General features: G+C 44.4%; 1 pseudogene; it reads left to right on the forward strand.

Annotated features, from left to right (window-relative positions):
- LOC135548311 (netrin receptor UNC5C-like) overlaps nt 1-17537 on the forward strand; it is a 257700-nt pseudogene that overhangs the window by 209266 nt on the left and 30897 nt on the right.

Genomic DNA, 17537 nt, shown 5'->3' on the forward strand with positions numbered 1-17537 from the left:
CAGCCTGCCACTGTCTTACGGCAGTCACCAGAGATCACATCTCAGACTGAGACACAGAGTACTACAGAAATATTACACTTCTATGTCTCTCTCTCTCTCTCCCCTCTCTCTCTCTCTCTCTCTCTCTCTCTCCTATCTCTCTCTCCCTCTCTCTCTCTCTCTCTCTCTCTCTCTCTCTCTCTCTCTCTCTCTCTCTCTCTCTCTCTCTCCTGCCTCTCTCTCTCTCCTCTCCTCTCTCTCTCTCTCTCTCTCTCTCTCTCTCTCTCTCTCTCCTATCTCTCTCTCTCCTCTCTCTCTCTCTCTCTCTCTCTCTGTCTCTCTCTCTCTCTCTCTCTCTCTCTCTCTCTCTCTCTCTCTCCTGTCTCTCTCTCTCTCTCTCTCTCTCTCTCTCTCTCTCTCACCAGTCTCGCTCTTATATATACTCCACTCTCTACCTTTCTCTTTCTCATTCTTTAACTCTCCAGTCTTCACCTCTACACAGTGAAATAAGTGTTCAATAATCCCTTTCATTTCCATTTCTTGTATTTTTCTATCTTTCCGACAATTGCTCTTGTTCAAAGGGATGTATTAATCTAAGTGATACATTTAAATACGCACACTTAGGTTGCTGCCTGTATCATCAAAGCGTGGATAGGAGATGTTCGACGAAGGGGATGTATGTTAAATAACTGCAGGGGAGCTTGGCAGAGGGAGCGCAGTGAAATTAAATTTTCTGACTTTTATAATTTGGCTCTGGCTGCTGTGAGTGGAGATTAGTGGCCTAACGTGTGCATCTTAGGAGAATCTGCTGTTTTTAACTTGATGTCTATGTTAAGGCCTCGTAGGGTGAGCTGATTGGGGTTGAAAATGCCTTCGTACTGCAATTATCACACAATATCTGGCAGTGGTCTGCAGTGCTATGCATACATTCATACATCTTCAAGCAAAGTAACGTTATCTGTTATTGTAGTGTGGTGTGAGTTAATCCTAGTGTTCTCATGGCTCAGTGCAGTTATGTCAAATACATAACCTTCCTAACCTTTGATTTTTGATTTTTGTTACCCCTTTTACTCCACAATTTAATGATATCCAATTGGTAGTTACAGTCTTGTCTCATCACTGCAACTCACTGACTCGGGAAAGGCGACGGTCGAGAGCCTACGAAACATGACCGTACCAACATGCACTGCTTCTTGAAACACTGCTCGCTTAACCCAGAAGCCAGCCGCACCAATGTGTCGGAGGAAACACCGTACAACTGCCGACCGAAGTCAGCGTGCATGTGCCCTGCCCGCCACAAGGAGTCACTAGAGCCCGATGGGACAAGGGCATCCCGGCCCGACAAACCCTCCCCTAACCCAGACGACGCTGGGCCAATTGTGCACCTGTCGCGGCCGGCTGTGACACAGCCTGGGATCGAACCCGCGTCTGTAATGTCGCCTCTAGCACTGCGATGCAGTGCCTTAAACCTCTGCTCTACTCGGGAGGCACCTAACCCTTGATTTCAATTGTGAATTGGCCACATGAAGCTTAAGTGTTCCCCTTGAAATAGCGTAAGAGCAATTGTTGATTTATCTTCCCGTAGAGAAAGGCTCTGTGAGTTTCCTGTCTGATGTGAGGTCAGAGTGATGGTCAGGACTTCTCTTCTCTGGAGCAGGGCTGCGTTCAGCAGATTAAGGTGTTGGCTCACCATCATTACACTGTGTGTGTGTGAGGGTCAGTGGGAAGCACTGCTTTGATCCTGACGCTGATTAGTGCCTTTAAACACAGAGCTTGTCTGAACAAACGGCCAACTGGCTGAGGATGATACTAAAACAGAGACAATTCTCAACAGTATACTGCATGATACAATCCTATATGCTATGACAGAAATTCATAGTGCACATAAATATCATAACAAGAAAAAAAACCTACAGCACATTATTTCCATTTACTGTACTTTTCCGTTCTCCCACACATCTCCTGTAGTCTAAGTACTCCCTCTTGCCCCCTCATCCTTCCTCCCCCATGTGAAATTAGAAGACACAGATTGAGTACCATCTGCATCACTTAAAGACAACAGGACGCAAATGGTCCAGCGTTCACACCAGTTAGTAATTTATGGCAGTGGGGCTGGATCTGTGGTTAATACTGCCATCTACTGGTACACCATTGATCAACACCATTTGGAATAAATTGTTCAATCATATGAATCCATCAATGGCCCTTTTATCTGAGCCATTGTACAATGATGTTCTCTTTAGACTATAGGTCATGTATCAACTCCAAGCTAATAGTGTTGATTTCTTCCTGATGGCACATGGCTTGAAATCCTTTGTTCCTGTTTTCGCTCAACCTGTCTTTACTCACTCTTTCACTGTCTTTACTCTCTCTTTCACTGTCTTTACTCACTCTTTCGCTGTCTTTACTCACTCTTTCAATGTCTTTACTCACTCTTTCACTGTCTTTACTCTCTCTTTCACTGTCTTTACTCACTCTTTCACTGTCTTTACTCACTCTTTCAATGTCTTTACTCACTCTTTCACAGTCTTTACTCACTCTGTCACTGTCTTTACACTCTCTTTCACTGTCTTTACTCTCTCTTTCACTGTCTTTACTCACTCTTTCACTGTATTTACTCTCTCTTTCACTGTCTTTACTCTCTCTTTCACTGTCTTTACTCACTCTTTCGCTGTCTTTACTCACTCTTTCAATGTCTTTACTCACTCTTTCACTGTCTTTACTCTCTCTTTCACTGTCTTTACTCACTCTTTCACTGTCTTTACTCTCTCTTTCACAGTCTTTACTCACTCTTTCACAGTCTTTACTCTCTCTTTCACTGTCTTTGCTCTCTCTTTCACAGTCTTTACTCTCTCTTTCACTGTCTTTACTCACTCTTTCACTGTCTTTTCTCTCTCTTTCACTGTCTTTATTCTCTCTTTCACTGTCTTTACTCTCTCTTTCACTGTCTTTGCTCTCTCTTTCACTGTCTTTACTCACTCTTTCACTGTCTTTACTCACTCTTTCACTGTCTTTACTCACTCTTTCACTGTCTTTACTCACTCTTTCACAGTCTTTACTCACTCTTTCACTGTCTTTACACTCTCTTTCACTGTCTTTACTCTCTCTTTCACTGTCTTTACTCACTCTTTCACTGTATTTACTCTCTCTTTCACTGTCTTTACTCTCTCTTTCACTGTCTTTACTCACTCCTTCACTGTATTTACTCTCTCTTTCACTGTCTTTACTCTCACTTTCACTGTCTTTACTCTCTCTTTCACTGTCTTTACTCTCTCTTTCACTGTCTTTACTCTCTTTCACTGTCTTTACTCACTCTTTCACTGTCTTTACTCTCTCTTTCACTGTCTTTACTCTCTCTTTCACTGTCTTTACTCACTCTCTCACTGTCTTTACTCTCTCTTTCACTGTCTTTACTCTCTCTTTCACTGTCTTTACTCACTCTTTCACTGTCTTTACTCACTCTTTCACTGTCTTTACTCACTCTTTCAATGTCTTTACTCACTCTTTCACAGTCTTTACTCACTCTTTCACTGTCTTTACACTCTCTTTCACTGTCTTTTCTCTCTCTTTCACTGTCTTTACTCACTCCTTCACTGTCTTTACTCTCTCTTTCACTGTCTTTACTCTCTCTTTCACTGTCTTTACTCTCTCTTTCACTGTCTTTACTCACTCTCTCACTGTCTTTACTCACTCTTTCAATGTCTTTACTCACTCTTTCACAGTCTTTACTCTAATAATAATAATATAATAATATATCCCATTTAGCAGACGCTTTTGTCCAAAGCGACTTACAAGTCGGCTGGGGCCACTACTTTTACATATGGGTGGCCCCAGCGGGAATCGAACCCACGACGCTTGGCGTTGCAAGCGCCATGCTCTACCGACTGAGCCACACAGGACTCTCTCTTTCACTGTCTTTACTCTCTCCTCCACTGTCTTTACTCACTCTTTCACTGTCTTTACTCTCTCTTTCACAGTCTTTACTCACTCTTTCACTGTCTTTACTCTCTCTTTCACAGTCTTTACTCTCTCTTTCACTGTCTTTACTCACTCTTTCACTGTCTTTACTCACTCTTTCACTGTCTTTTCTCTCTCTTTCACTGTCTTTATTCACTCTTTCACTGTCTTTACTCTCTCTTTCACTGTCTTTGCTCTCTCTTTCACTGTCTTTACTCACTCTTTCACTGTCTTTACTCACTCTTTCAATGTCTTTACTCACTCTTTCGCTGTCTTTACTCACTCTTTCAATGTCTTTACTCACTCTTTCACTGTCTTTACTCTCTCCTCCACTGTCTTTACTCACTCTTTCACCGTCTTTACTCTCTCTTTCACTGTCTTTACTCACTCTTTCAATGTCTTTACTCACTCTTTCGCTGTCTTTACTCACTCTTTCAATGTCTTTACTCACTCTTTCACTGTCTTTACTCTCTCCTCCACTGTCTTTACTCACTCTTTCACCGTCTTTACTCTCTCTTTCACCGTCTTTACTCTCTCTTTCACCGTCTTTACTCTCTCTTTCACTGTCTTTACTCACTCCTTCACTGTCTTTACTCTCTCTTTCACTGTCTTTACTCTCTCTTTCACTGTCTTTACTCTCTCTTTCACTGTCTTTACTCACTCTCTCACTGTCTTTACTCACTCTTTCAATGTCTTTACTCACTCTTTCACAGTCTTTACTCTAATAATAATAATATAATAATATATCCCATTTAGCAGACGCTTTTGTCCAAAGCGACTTACAAGTCGGCTGGGGCCACTACTTTTACATATGGGTGGCCCCAGCGGGAATCGAACCCACGACGCTTGGCGTTGCAAGCGCCATGCTCTACCGACTGAGCCACACAGGACTCTCTCTTTCACTGTCTTTACTCTCTCCTCCACTGTCTTTACTCACTCTTTCACTGTCTTTACTCACTCTTTCACTGTCTTTACTCTCTCTTTCAATGTCTTTACTCACTCTTTCACTGTCTTTACTCACTCTTTCACTGTCTTTACTCACTCTTTCACTGTCTTTACTCACTCTTTCACTGTCTTTACTCTCTCTTTCACAGTCTTTACTCACTCTTTCACTGTCTTTACTCTCTCTTTCACAGTCTTTACTCTCTCTTTCACTGTCTTTACTCACTCTTTCACTGTCTTTACTCACTCTTTCACTGTCTTTTCTCTCTCTTTCACTGTCTTTATTCACTCTTTCACTGTCTTTACTCTCTCTTTCACTGTCTTTGCTCTCTCTTTCACTGTCTTTACTCACTCTTTCACTGTCTTTACTCACTCTTTCAATGTCTTTACTCACTCTTTCGCTGTCTTTACTCACTCTTTCAATGTCTTTACTCACTCTTTCACTGTCTTTACTCTCTCCTCCACTGTCTTTACTCACTCTTTCACCGTCTTTACTCTCTCTTTCACTGTCTTTACTCTCTCTTTCACTGTCTTTACTCTCTCTTTCACTGTCTTTACTCACTCTTTCACTGTCTTTACTCACTCTTTCACTGTCTTTACTCACTCTTTCACTGTCTTTACTCTCTCTATCACTGTCTTTACTCTCTCTTTCACTGTCTTTACTCACTCTTTCACTGTCTTTACTCTCTCTTTCACTGTCTTTACTCACTCTTTCACTGTCTTTACTCTCTCTTTCACTGTCTTTACTCACTCTTTCACTGTCTTTACTCACTCTTTCAATGTCTTTTCTCTCTCTTTCACTGTCTTTACTCACTCTTTCACTGTCTTTACTCTCTCTTTCACTGTCTTTACTCTCTCTTTCACTGTCTTTACTCTCTCTTTCACTGTATTTACTCTCTCTTTCACTGTCTTTACTCTCTCTTTCACTGCTCTCTCTCTCTCTCTCTCTCTCTCCTCTCCTCCACTGTCTTTCTCCCTCTCTGTCTCTCTCACACTCCCCCTCCCACACACACTTTGCCAGTGGCGTTTAGACACCTGTAAAGAAGGCTCTATATTTCACTTGTCAGTTTCTTGACATTGAAGGCCATTCTTCACAATTATCAACATAAGGCCTTGACACTTGACACTTGACACTGTTCCACTTTAATTAGGGTCATTACAGCCTGGGTTCTACATGCAGCCACTAGAATGAACACAACCAAACTAGGCCTTAAAATCACTCATTCTCCAGCTGAAAACAGATGAAGAAACGATCTGGGAGGGAAAGATGAAAGGAGAAAGGTGAAACGTGGGTTATTTCTAGATCTTATCAGAAAAATGAAAGAACAAAGCCAGGGACCGGGGGACAAGGAGAGACACAGATAAAGGAATGTTTGTATATGTGGTCCATCAGGGACCTCTGTAATTTACAGCAGACTAATATACGTATATCTTTACGAAGCAGACATTTTATCCAGGCTACAGTGCCTTGCGAAAGTATTCGGCCCCCTTGAACATTGCGACCTTTTGCCACATTTCAGGCTTCAAACATAAAGATATAAAACTGTATTTTTTTGTGAAGAATCAACAACAAGTGGGACACAATCATGAAGTGGAACGACATTTATTGGATATTTCAAACTTTTTTAACAAATCAAAAACTGAAAAATTGGGCGTGCAATGTGATTCAGCCCCCTTCAGTTAATACTTTGTAGCGCCACCTTTTGCTGCGATTACAGCTGTAAGTCGCTTGGGGTATGTCTCTATCAATTTTGCACATCGAGAGACTGACATTTTTTCCCATTCCTCCTTGCAAAACAGCTGGAGCTCAGTGAGGTTGGATGGAGAGCATTTGTGAACAGCAGTTTTCAGTTCTTTCCACAGATTCTCGATTGGATTCAGGTCTGGACTTTGACTTGGCCATTCTAACACCTGGATATGTTTATTTTTGAACCATTCCATTGTAGATTTTGCTTTATGTTTTGGATCATTGTCTTGTTGGAAGACATCTCCATCCCAGTCTCAGGTCTTTTGCAGACTCCATCAGGTTTTCTTCCAGAATGGTCCTGTATTTGGCTCCATCCATCTTCCCATCAATTTGAACCATCTTCCCTGTCCCTGCTGAAGAAAGCAGGCCCAAACCATGATGCTGCCACCACCATGTTTGACAGTGGGTATGGTGTGTTCAGGGTGATGAGCTGTGTTGCTTTTACGCCAAACTTAACGTTTTGCATTGTTGCCAAAAAGTTCAATTTTGGTTTTATCTGACCAGAGCACCTTCTTCCACATGTTTGGTGTGTCTCCCAGGTGTCTTGTGGCAAACTTTAAACAACACTTTTTATGGATATCTTAAAGAAATGGCTTTCTTCTTGCCACTCTTCCATAAAGGCCAGATTTGTGCTGATTGTTGTCCTATGGACAGAGTCTCCCACCTCAGCTGTAGATCTCTGCAGTTCATCCAGAGTGATCATGGGCCTCTTGGCTGCATCTCTGATCAGTCTTCTCCTTGTATGAGCTGAAAGTTTAGAGGGACGGCCAGGTCTTGGTTGATTTGCAAGGGTCTGATACTCCTTCCATTTCAATATTATCGCTTGCACAGTGCTCCTTGGGATGTTTAAAGCTTGAGAAATCTTTTTGTATCCAAATCTGGCTTTAAACTTCTTCACAACAGTATCTCGGACCTGCCTGGTGTGTTCCTTGTTCTTCATGATGCTCTCTGCGCTTTTAACGGACCTCTGAGACTATCACAGTGCAGGTGCATTTATACGGAGACTTGATTACACACAGGTGGATTGTATTTATCATCATTAGTCATTTAGGTCAACATTGGATCATTCAGAGATCCTCACTGAACCTCTGGAGAGAGTTTGCTGCACTGAAAGTAAAGGGGCTGAATAATTTTGCACGCCCAATTTTTCAGTTTTTGATTTGTTAAAAAAGTTTGAAATATCCAATAAATGTCGTTCCACTTCATGATTGTGTCCCACTTGTTGTTGATTCTTCACAGAAAAATACAGTTTTATATCTTTATGTTTGAAGCCTGAAATGTGGCAAAAGGTCGCAAAGTTCAAGGGGGCCGAATACTTTCGCAAGGCACTGTAGTTCCAGGCTAATTCCAGGCAAGATCCAGGCTAGTTCCAGGCTAGTTCCAGGCTAAATCCAGGCTAGTTCCAGGCAAGATCCAGGCTAGTTCCATCCTATTTAATATCCTTGTTAGAACCTTCAAGCTTCACAGATGTGCCATTGGCCTGTACTGTTCCCTGACTGTAGTGACCTTGTTATTCAGAGCTAATGGTAATGCATACCCAGGTACGGGGAATGCTTTTATGCATGTCATACAATACCACCACCCCCTTTCCCTTCTCTCTCTCTCTCACTCTCTATCTTTCTCTCTTTCTCTCACACCACCTTCCCCCTTCATTCCTTCCTCCCCTCTCTCTCTCTCTCTCTCTCTCTCTCTCTATCTTTCTCTCTTTCTCTCACACCACCTTCCCCTTTCCTTCATTCCTTCCTTCCTTCCTCCCTCTCTCTCTCTCTCTCTCTCTCTCTCTCTCTTTCTCTCTGGCTCACTCTCTGTCTTTCTTTCTCTCCCTCTCTCTCTCTCTCTCTCTCTCTCTCTCACACACACACACGCACACTATCTCCCCCCCTCTCTCTCTGGCTCTCACTCTGTCTGTCGTTCTCTCTGTCTGACGTTCTCTCTGGCTCACTCTCTCTCTCTGTCTTTCTTTCTCTCTCTCTCTCTCTCTCTCTCTCTCTCTCTCTCTCTCTCTCTCTCTCTCTCTCTCTCTCACACACGCTGTGTCTCTATCTGACGTTCTCTCTGTCTCTCTCTCTCTCTCTCTGGCTCACTATCTCTGTCTGTCTGTCTGTCTGTCTGTCTGTCTGTCTGTCTGTCTGTCTGGCTTTCTCTCTCTCTCTCTCTCTCTCTCTCTCTCTCTCTCTCTCTGTAATGTCATCTGACAGTGCCACTAATCTGCCCTTCTATTCAACACATTAAACTCTCATTATCGGGACATTGGACCAGCTCAACATTACAGTAGCTGAGTTACAGTACAGGTTTGACATTTCACTTTGTCCTTGAACATTCCAATATATCAAATTCAACCTTTGTGTTATGATATACCTTAGTATATCAATAATGACATGGTAAGTGCATAAACTTCAACAACACCCACTCATCTTTTTAAAGAAGTGTGTATGATGCAAAGGTGGAATTCTACATAGGGGACCAGAATTAATTAATAATAATGTGGATTAGTGTCTGACGTTATTAAATACTCAATCTATAAGCAGGATATTGGGCTCCTGATACTGTCTCCGTTAGGACTGATAACACCACTGCCTATCACATGTGATTAATGGAGTTAATATGTTTGATTACATATCTAAATAAACTTTCCCGCAGAGAGCTTTGAGCACTCTTTCAAAGTCAAATCTCTCTCTCTCATTCTCTCCACCCAGCTGCCCCCAGTACAGATGATGTGGCACTGTACGTAGGCGTCGTCATCGCTGTGATCATGTGTCTGGTCATCTCCGTCATCGTGGCGCTGTTCGTCTACAGGAAGCACCATCGCGACTTTGACTCTGACATCATAGACACCTCGGCCCTCTACGAGGGTTTCCAGCCCGTTAGCATCAAGACAGCTCGAACAGGTGGGTCGGAGGTGTCTGTGTGTCTGTGAGTTTGTGTGTGTGTGTGTGTGTGTGTGTGTGTTTATGTGTGTGTGAGGGGTGTCTTTTTGTATCAGAATAACAGGTGATAAATAGCTGTTACACAACCTCCCTATCTATCTGTGTTCAAGTGTAATTCGATTTGGGCAGGAAAGGAATGGTTTATATAGCAGCCTAAACCTGGTTGATAGAAAGAGAGAGATAAAAATATAGTCAAATAAAGACATTAGTTGTCAGGCATAGGTGTATAGGTGGCAGGGAAGTCAGGCGCAGGAGAGTCAAAAGGAGTGGAGTATTTTAATTAAGTCCACGTAGTATGCTCCATCACACAAAAATGTGCACAAACAAACAAACATGGGTACGAGGACCCGACGCGCACCTATACAACAATCAAACTACACTGACAATAAAACAATCTCTGACAAAGACATGAGGGGAAACCGAGGGTTAAATACACAACAGGTAATGAATGGGATTAAAAACAGGTGTGTGGGAAGACAAGACAAAACCAATGGAAAATGAAAAATGGATCAATGATGGCTAGAAGACCGGTGACGTCGAACGCCGAGCACCGCCCGAACAAGGAGAGGCAACGACTTCGGCAGAAGTCGTGACATTGGTCCACACTACAGGTGCTGCGTTTACCCCTCTGTGCCTTGGTGTCATCCCTCATCCACAGAGTCATAACCACCGCCAGACAGGTAAACACACTGCATGTTGACAACGACACGTCGATAAACAATGTTGGTATAGAATCTAAATAGGCTCACTATTCGAACGCAACACTAGCTATTTACCATACTGACTGTATATACATGTTTGCCATTTCTCTTACACGGTGTATGGTAGAGAAGATGAGGAGAAGATGAGGAGGAGGTGTGTGAGGACCCAGAGTGTGACTGTTACTGTCCCCACCCCGCCCACCCAGCACAAATCATCAATATTCATGTGTGTACCTGTTAGGTAAACTGCTATATAATGAAGCCATCTGTTCCTTATGAAACACTGTGCTGCAGAGCGAGAGTTAAGGTTGGAGCACTGAGTAACAGGACTCTTCACACTGTTTATGTGTAGAGCTGTAGAGAAAACAAATAACTCAATGCAGTTTAGCAGAGTTTAAGCAGGACAAGCTGACACCAGCTGCGTCAACCCACAAAAAAAGCTACCTAAAAGCAAAAAAATGTTTTTATTGTCTTAAGAACTTATCTAAAGCCTCTTAACAGCTCAATACTGACTGGTCCTGATGGTGTATTGGTTGAGTTTGATTGAACTGCAGCTCTACTTAGATGATACAGTAGTCTTACCACTGACATCACCATTGTCCTCTCCTCTCGTGTCCCCAGCTGACCTTCTGACAACACCCCTGACCTGACCTCTGCTGCCGCCATGTACCGCGGTCCGGTCTACGCCCTCCATGAAGTCGCAGACAAGATTCCCATGACCAACTCCCCCCTCTTGGACCCCCTGCCCAACCTGAAGATCAAGGTGTACAACTCCTCTGGTCTGGTCACCCCCTCTGAGGACCTGTCTGAATTCTCCTCCAAGCTGTCTCCTAAGCTGCCCCACTGCCTGCTGGATGGGGACACCATGGGGAGAAGGACCCAGACCCAGACCCTGCTCCGTACCGGCACCAGGGACCCCTCCTGTACCGCTCTGGGCTCCTTCAACTCCATGGGTGGACACCTCATTGTCCCCAACTCAGGTATGGGTCCTTATGGTACAGTCTCAGAGTGATTGGTCTATGGTATTTAAAAAAAAAAAAGTACCACCTTTTTCTCCCCAATTTTGATCTTGTCTCATTGCTGCAACTTCCCAACGGGCCCGGGAGGCCAAGGTCGAGTTATGTGTCCTCCGCAACATAATACGCCAAACCACGCTTCTTAATCTGGAAACCAGCCTCACCAATCTATCAGAGGAAACACTGTTCACCTGGCGACATATGTCAGCCTGCAGGCGCCCGGCATGCCACAAGGAGTCGCTAGAGCGCAATGAGCCAAGTAAAGCCCCCCTGGCCAAACCCTCCCCTAACCCGGACAACACTGGGCCAATTGTGCACCGCACTATGGGACTCCCGATCAGGGCCGGTTGTGATACAGCCCGGGACTGACCATCCATAATATCACAATTATAGTTTTAAGCATGTTTTGAGGCTATACAGTGTTTGTTTACATTTACATTATTTAGAAACATTGGAGTAAAACAAGCTTATATATTGGGTTTTGGGGTACAACAGTTGAACCAATTTCTTGGGGACTTTATAAGTAATGTTCTTCAAGAATCAATGGGTATATACAGTATCATCGATTTATAAGTCCAAAAATATGGTATTTGGTATTTTATTAGGATCCCCATTAGCTGTTGCAAAATCAGCAGCTACTCTTCCTGGGGTCCACACAAAACATGAAACAATACATAATGACATAATACAGAACATCATTAGACAAGAACAGCTCAAGGACAGAACTACATACATTTTTAAAAAGGCACACGTAGCCTACCTATCAATGCATCCACACAAACTATCTAGGTCAAATAGGGGACAGATGTTGTGCCACGAGGTGTTGCTTTATCTGTTTTTTGAAACCAGATTTGCTGTTTATTTCAGCAACATGAGATGGAAGGAAATTCCATGTAATAAAGGCTCTATATAATACTGTATGTTTTCTTGAATTTGTTCTGGATTTGTGGACTGTGAAAAGACCCCTGGTGGCATGTCTGGTGGGGTAAGTGTGTGTGTCAGAGCTGTGTGGAAGTTGACTATGCAAACAATTTAGGATTTTCAACACATTAATGTTTCTTACAAAAAAGTGGTGCAGTCAATCTCTCCTCAACACTTAGCCAAGAGAGACTGCCATGCATAGTATTTATATCAGCCCTCTGATTACAATGAAGAGCAAAACATGCCATCCTGTTCTTGGCCAGCTGCAGCTTAACTAGGTATTTCCTTGCAGCACTGGATCACACGACTGGACAATAATCAAGATTAGAAAAAACTAGAGCCTGCAGAACTTGCTTTTTGGAGTGTGGTGTCAAAAAAGCAGAGCATCTCTTTATTACGGACAGAACTCTCCCAATCTTTACAACCATTAAATCTATGTTTTGACCCTGACAGTTTACAATCTAAGGTAACACCAAGTAATTTAGTCTCCTCAACTTTTTCAACAGCCACACCATTCATTACCAGATTCAGCTGAGGTCTAGAACTTAAGCAATGAGTTGTACCAAATACAATGCTCCTAGTTTAGGAGATGTTCAGGACCAGTATATTACTGACCACCCATTCCATAACAGACTTAACACTTTGTTAAGGGTTTCAGTGATTTTATTAACTGTGGTTGCTGATGCGTATATGGTTGAATCATCAGCATACATGGACACACATGCTTTGTTTATTGCCTGTGGCAGGTCATTGGTAAAAATAGAAAAGAGTAGAGGGTCTAGAGAGCTGCCCTGCGGTACACCACACTTTACATGTTTGACGTTAGAGAAGCTTCCATTAAAGAAAGCTTCCATTAAAGAAAGCTTCCATTAGAGAAAACCCTTTGAGTTCTATTAGATAGATAGCTCTGAATCCATGATATGGCGTCGGTTGAAAAGCCATAACACATAAGTTATGGTCAATAATATCAAAGGCTGCACAGAACAGTACTGCTGTTCTAACAGTACTGCTCCCACAATCTTCTTTTAACCAATCATCAGTCAGTTGTGTCAGTGCAGTACATGTTGAGTGCCCTTCTCTATAAGCATTCTGAAAGTATGTTGTTAATTTGTTTACAGAGAAATAGCATTTTGTTTGGTAAAACACATTTTTTTGCTAAGAGCTAAGAGCTGTCAGCAAGCTTATACAGTATGTCTGCTGTTAGAACCAGTAAAGGCCACTACCACTCTTGGGTATATTTTTTTATTTATTTAAACTATTTAACTAGACAAGTCAGTTAAGAACAAATTCTTATTTACAATGACGACCTTCCCCGGCCAAACCCGGACGACGCTGGGACTCCCAATCCTGGCTGGAAGTGATACAGCCTGGATTCAAACCATGGACTGTAGTGACGCCTCTTGCACTGAGATGCAATGCCTTAGACCGCTGCGCCACTCGGGTAGTGGAATTACTTTGGCTTCCCTCCAGGCGTGAGGACAAAGACTTTCCTCTAGGCTCAGATTAAATATATGACAGATGGGAGTGGCTATAGTGTCAGCTACCATCCTCAGTAGCTTTCCATCTAAGTTGTCAATGCCAGGAGGTTTGTCAGTATTGATCGATAACAATACGTTTTCCACCTCTCGCACACTATCTTTACAAAATTCAAACTTGCAATTATTTTCTTTCATAATATATATATTTTTTGCATGAAAAACTGTTCGTTGTTGGCATTTCCAGCCTATGTTTGCCCACTTTCCCAATGAAGTAATCCTTCAAATATTTGGCAACATCAAATGGTTTTGTGGTGAATAAGCCATCTGATATGGTGAAAGATGGAGTTGAATTTGTCTTTCCGGCAATAATTTCATTTAAAGTACTCCAATATTTTTATGTCATTGATCGTGGCTTCATAATACAGTTTCTTCTTCTTTATTGTTGTTTAGTCACATCATTTCTCAATTTGCAGTAAATCAGCCAGTCAGATATGCAGCCAGACTTATTAGCCACTCCTTCTGCCCCATCTCTTTCAACCATACAGTTTAACATCCCTCATCAATCCATGGAGCCTTAACAGTTTTAACAATCAGTTTTTTAACAGGTGCATGTTTATCAATAATTGGAAGAAGCAATTTCATAAATTCAAGTGCAGCGTCTGGATGCTCCTCGTTAATCACATCAGACCAACACATATTTTTAACATCACCCACATTAGAGTCACAACAAAATATTTTGTATGATCTCTTATACACTATTTTAGCACCAGCTGTTGGAACTTTGGCTTTCCTGGATATAGCCACTATTTTGTGATCACTGCATCCAATGGGTACGGATACAGCTTAGAACACTGTTCTACAGTATTAGTAAAAATGTGATCGATACATGTGGATGATCTTGTTACATTTACATTTACATTTAAGTCATTTAGCAGACGCTCTTATCCAGAGCGACTTACAAATTGGTGAATTCACCTTCTGACATCCAGTGGAACAGCCACTTTACAATAGTGCATCTAAATCATTTAAGGGGGGGTGAGAAGGATTACTTATCCTATCCTAGGTATTCCTTGAAGAGGTGGGGTTTCAGGTGTCTCCGAAAGGTGGTGATTGACTCCGCTGTCCTGGCGTCGTGAGGGAGTTTGTTCCACCATTGGGGGGCCAGAGCAGCGAACAGTTTTGACTGGGCTGAGCGGGAACTGTACTTCCTCAGTGGTAGGGAGGCGAGCAGGCCAGAGGTGGATGAACGCAGTGCCCTTGTTTGGGTGTAAGGCCTGATCAGAGCCTGGAGGTACTGCGGTGCCGTTCCCCTCACAGCTCCGTAGGCAAGCACCATGGTCTTGTAGCGGATGCGAGCTTCAACTGGAAGCCAGTGGAGAGAGCGGAGGAGCGGGGTGACGTGAGAGAACTTGGGAAGGTTGAACACCAAACGGGCTGCGGCGTTCTGGATGAGTTGTAGGGGTTTAATGGCACAGGCAGGGAGCCCAGCCAACAGCGAGTTGCAGTAATCCAGACGGGAGATGACAAGTGCCTGGATTAGGACCTGCGCCGCTTCCTGTGTGAGGCAGGGTCGTACTCTGCGGATGTTGTAGAGCATGAACCTACAGGAACGGGCCACCGCCATGATGTTGGTTGAGAACGACAGGGTGTTGTCCAGGATCACGCCAAGGTTCTTAGCGCTCTGGGAGGAGGACACAATGGAGTTGTCAACCGTGATGGCGAGATCATGGAACGGGCAGTCCTTCCCCGGGAGGAAGAGCAGCTCCGTCTTGCCGAGGTTCAGCTTGAGGTGGTGATCCGTCATCCACACTGATATGTCTGCCAGACATGCAGAGATGCGATTCGCCACCTGGTCATCAGAAGGGGGAAAGGAGAAGATTAATTGTGTGTCGTCTGCATAGCAATGATAGGAGAGACCATGTGAGGTTATGACAGAGCCAAGTGAATTGGTGTATAGCGAGAATAGGAGAGGGCCTAGAACAGAGCCCTGGGGGACACCAGTGGTGAGAGCGCGTGGCGAGGAGACAGATTCTTGCCACGCCACCTGGTAGGAGCGACCTGTCAGGTAGGACGCAATCCAAGCGTGGGCCGCACCGGAGATGCCCAACTCGGAGAGGGTGGAGAGGAGGATCTGATGGTTCACAGTATCGAAGGCAGCCGATAGGTCTAGAAGGATGAGAGCAGAGGAGAGAGAGTTAGCTTTAGCAGTGCGGAGCGCCTCCGTGATACAGAGAAGAGCAGTCTCAGTTGAATGACTAGTCTTGAAACCTGACTGATTTGGATCAAGAAGGTCATTCTGAGAGAGATAGCGGGAGAGCTGGCCAAGGACGGCACGTTCAAGAGTTTTGGAGAGAAAAGAAAGAAGGGATACTGGTCTGTAGTTGTTGACATCGGAGGGATCGAGTGTAGGTTTTTTCAGAAGGGGTGCAACTCTCGCTCTCTTGAAGACGGAAGGGACGTAGCCAGAGGTCAGGGATGAGTTGATGAGCGAGGTGAGGTAAGGGAGAAGGTCTCCGGAAATGGTCTGGAGAAGAGAGGAGGGGATAGGGTCAAGCGGGCAGGTTGTTGGGCGGCCGGCCGTCACAAGAAGCGAGATTTCATCTGGAGAGAGAGGGGAGAAAGAGGTCAGAGCACGGGGTAGGGCAGTGTGAGCAGAACCAGCGGTGTCGTTTGACTTAGCAAACGAGGATCGGAAGTCGTCAACCTTCTTTTCAAAATGGTTGACGAAGTCATCTGCAGAGAGGGAGGAGGGGGGGGGGGAGGAGGATTCAGGAGGGAGGAGAAGGTGGCAAAGAGCTTCCTAGGGTCAGAGGCAGATGCTTGGAATTTAGAGTGGTAGAAAGTGGCTTTAGCAGCAGAGACAGAGGAGGAAAATGTAGAGAGGAGGGAGTGAAAGGATGCCAGGTCCGCAGGGAGGCGAGTTTTCCTCCATTTCCGCTCGGCTGCCCGGAGCACTGTTCTGTGAGCTCGCAATGAGTCGTCGAGCCACGGAGCGGGAGGGGAGGACCGAGCCGGCCTGGAGGATTGGGGACATAGAGAGTCAAAGGATGCAAAAAGGGAAGAGAGGAGGGTTGAGGAGGCAGAATCAGGAGATAGGTTGGAGAAGGTATGAGCAGAGGGAAGAGATGATAGGATGGAAGAGGAGAGAGTAGCGGGGGAGAGAGAGCGAAGGTTGGGACGGTGCGATACCATCCGAGTAGGGGCAGTGTGGGAAGTGTTGGATGAGAGCGAGAGGGAAAAAGATACAAGGTAGTGGTCGGAGACTTGGAGGGGAGTTGCAATGAGGTTAGTGGAAGAACAGCATCTAGTAAAGATGAGGTCGAGCGTATTGCCTGCCTTGTGAGTAGGGGGAAGGTGAGAGGGTGAGGTCAAAGAGGAGAGGAGTGGAAAGAAGGAGGCAGAGAGGAATGAGTCAAAGGTAGACGTGGGGAGGTTAAAGTCGCCCAGGACTGTGAGAGGTGAGCCGTCCTCAGGAAAGGAGCTTATCAAGGCATCAAGCTCATTGATGAACTCTCCGAGGGAACCTGGAGGGCGATAAATGATAAGGATGTTAAGCTTGAAAGGGCTGGTAACTGTGACAGCATGGAATTCAAAGGAGGCGATAGACAGATGGGTAAGGGGAGAAAGAGAGAATGACCACTTGGGAGAGATGAGGATCCCGGTGCCACCACCCCGCTGACCAGAAGCTCTCGGGGTGTGCGAGAACACGTGGGCGGACGAAGAGAGGGCAGTAGGAGTAGCAGTGTTATCTGTGGTGATCCATGTTTCCGTCAGTGCCAAGAAGTCGAGGGACTGGAGGGAGGCATAGGCTGAGATGAACTCTGCCTTGTTGGCCGCTGATCGGCAGTTCCAGAGGCTACCGGAGACCT

Source organism: Oncorhynchus masou, chromosome 11 (genome assembly GCF_036934945.1).
Source record: "Oncorhynchus masou masou isolate Uvic2021 chromosome 11, UVic_Omas_1.1, whole genome shotgun sequence".
Taxonomy (NCBI): Eukaryota; Metazoa; Chordata; class Actinopteri; order Salmoniformes; family Salmonidae; genus Oncorhynchus; species Oncorhynchus masou.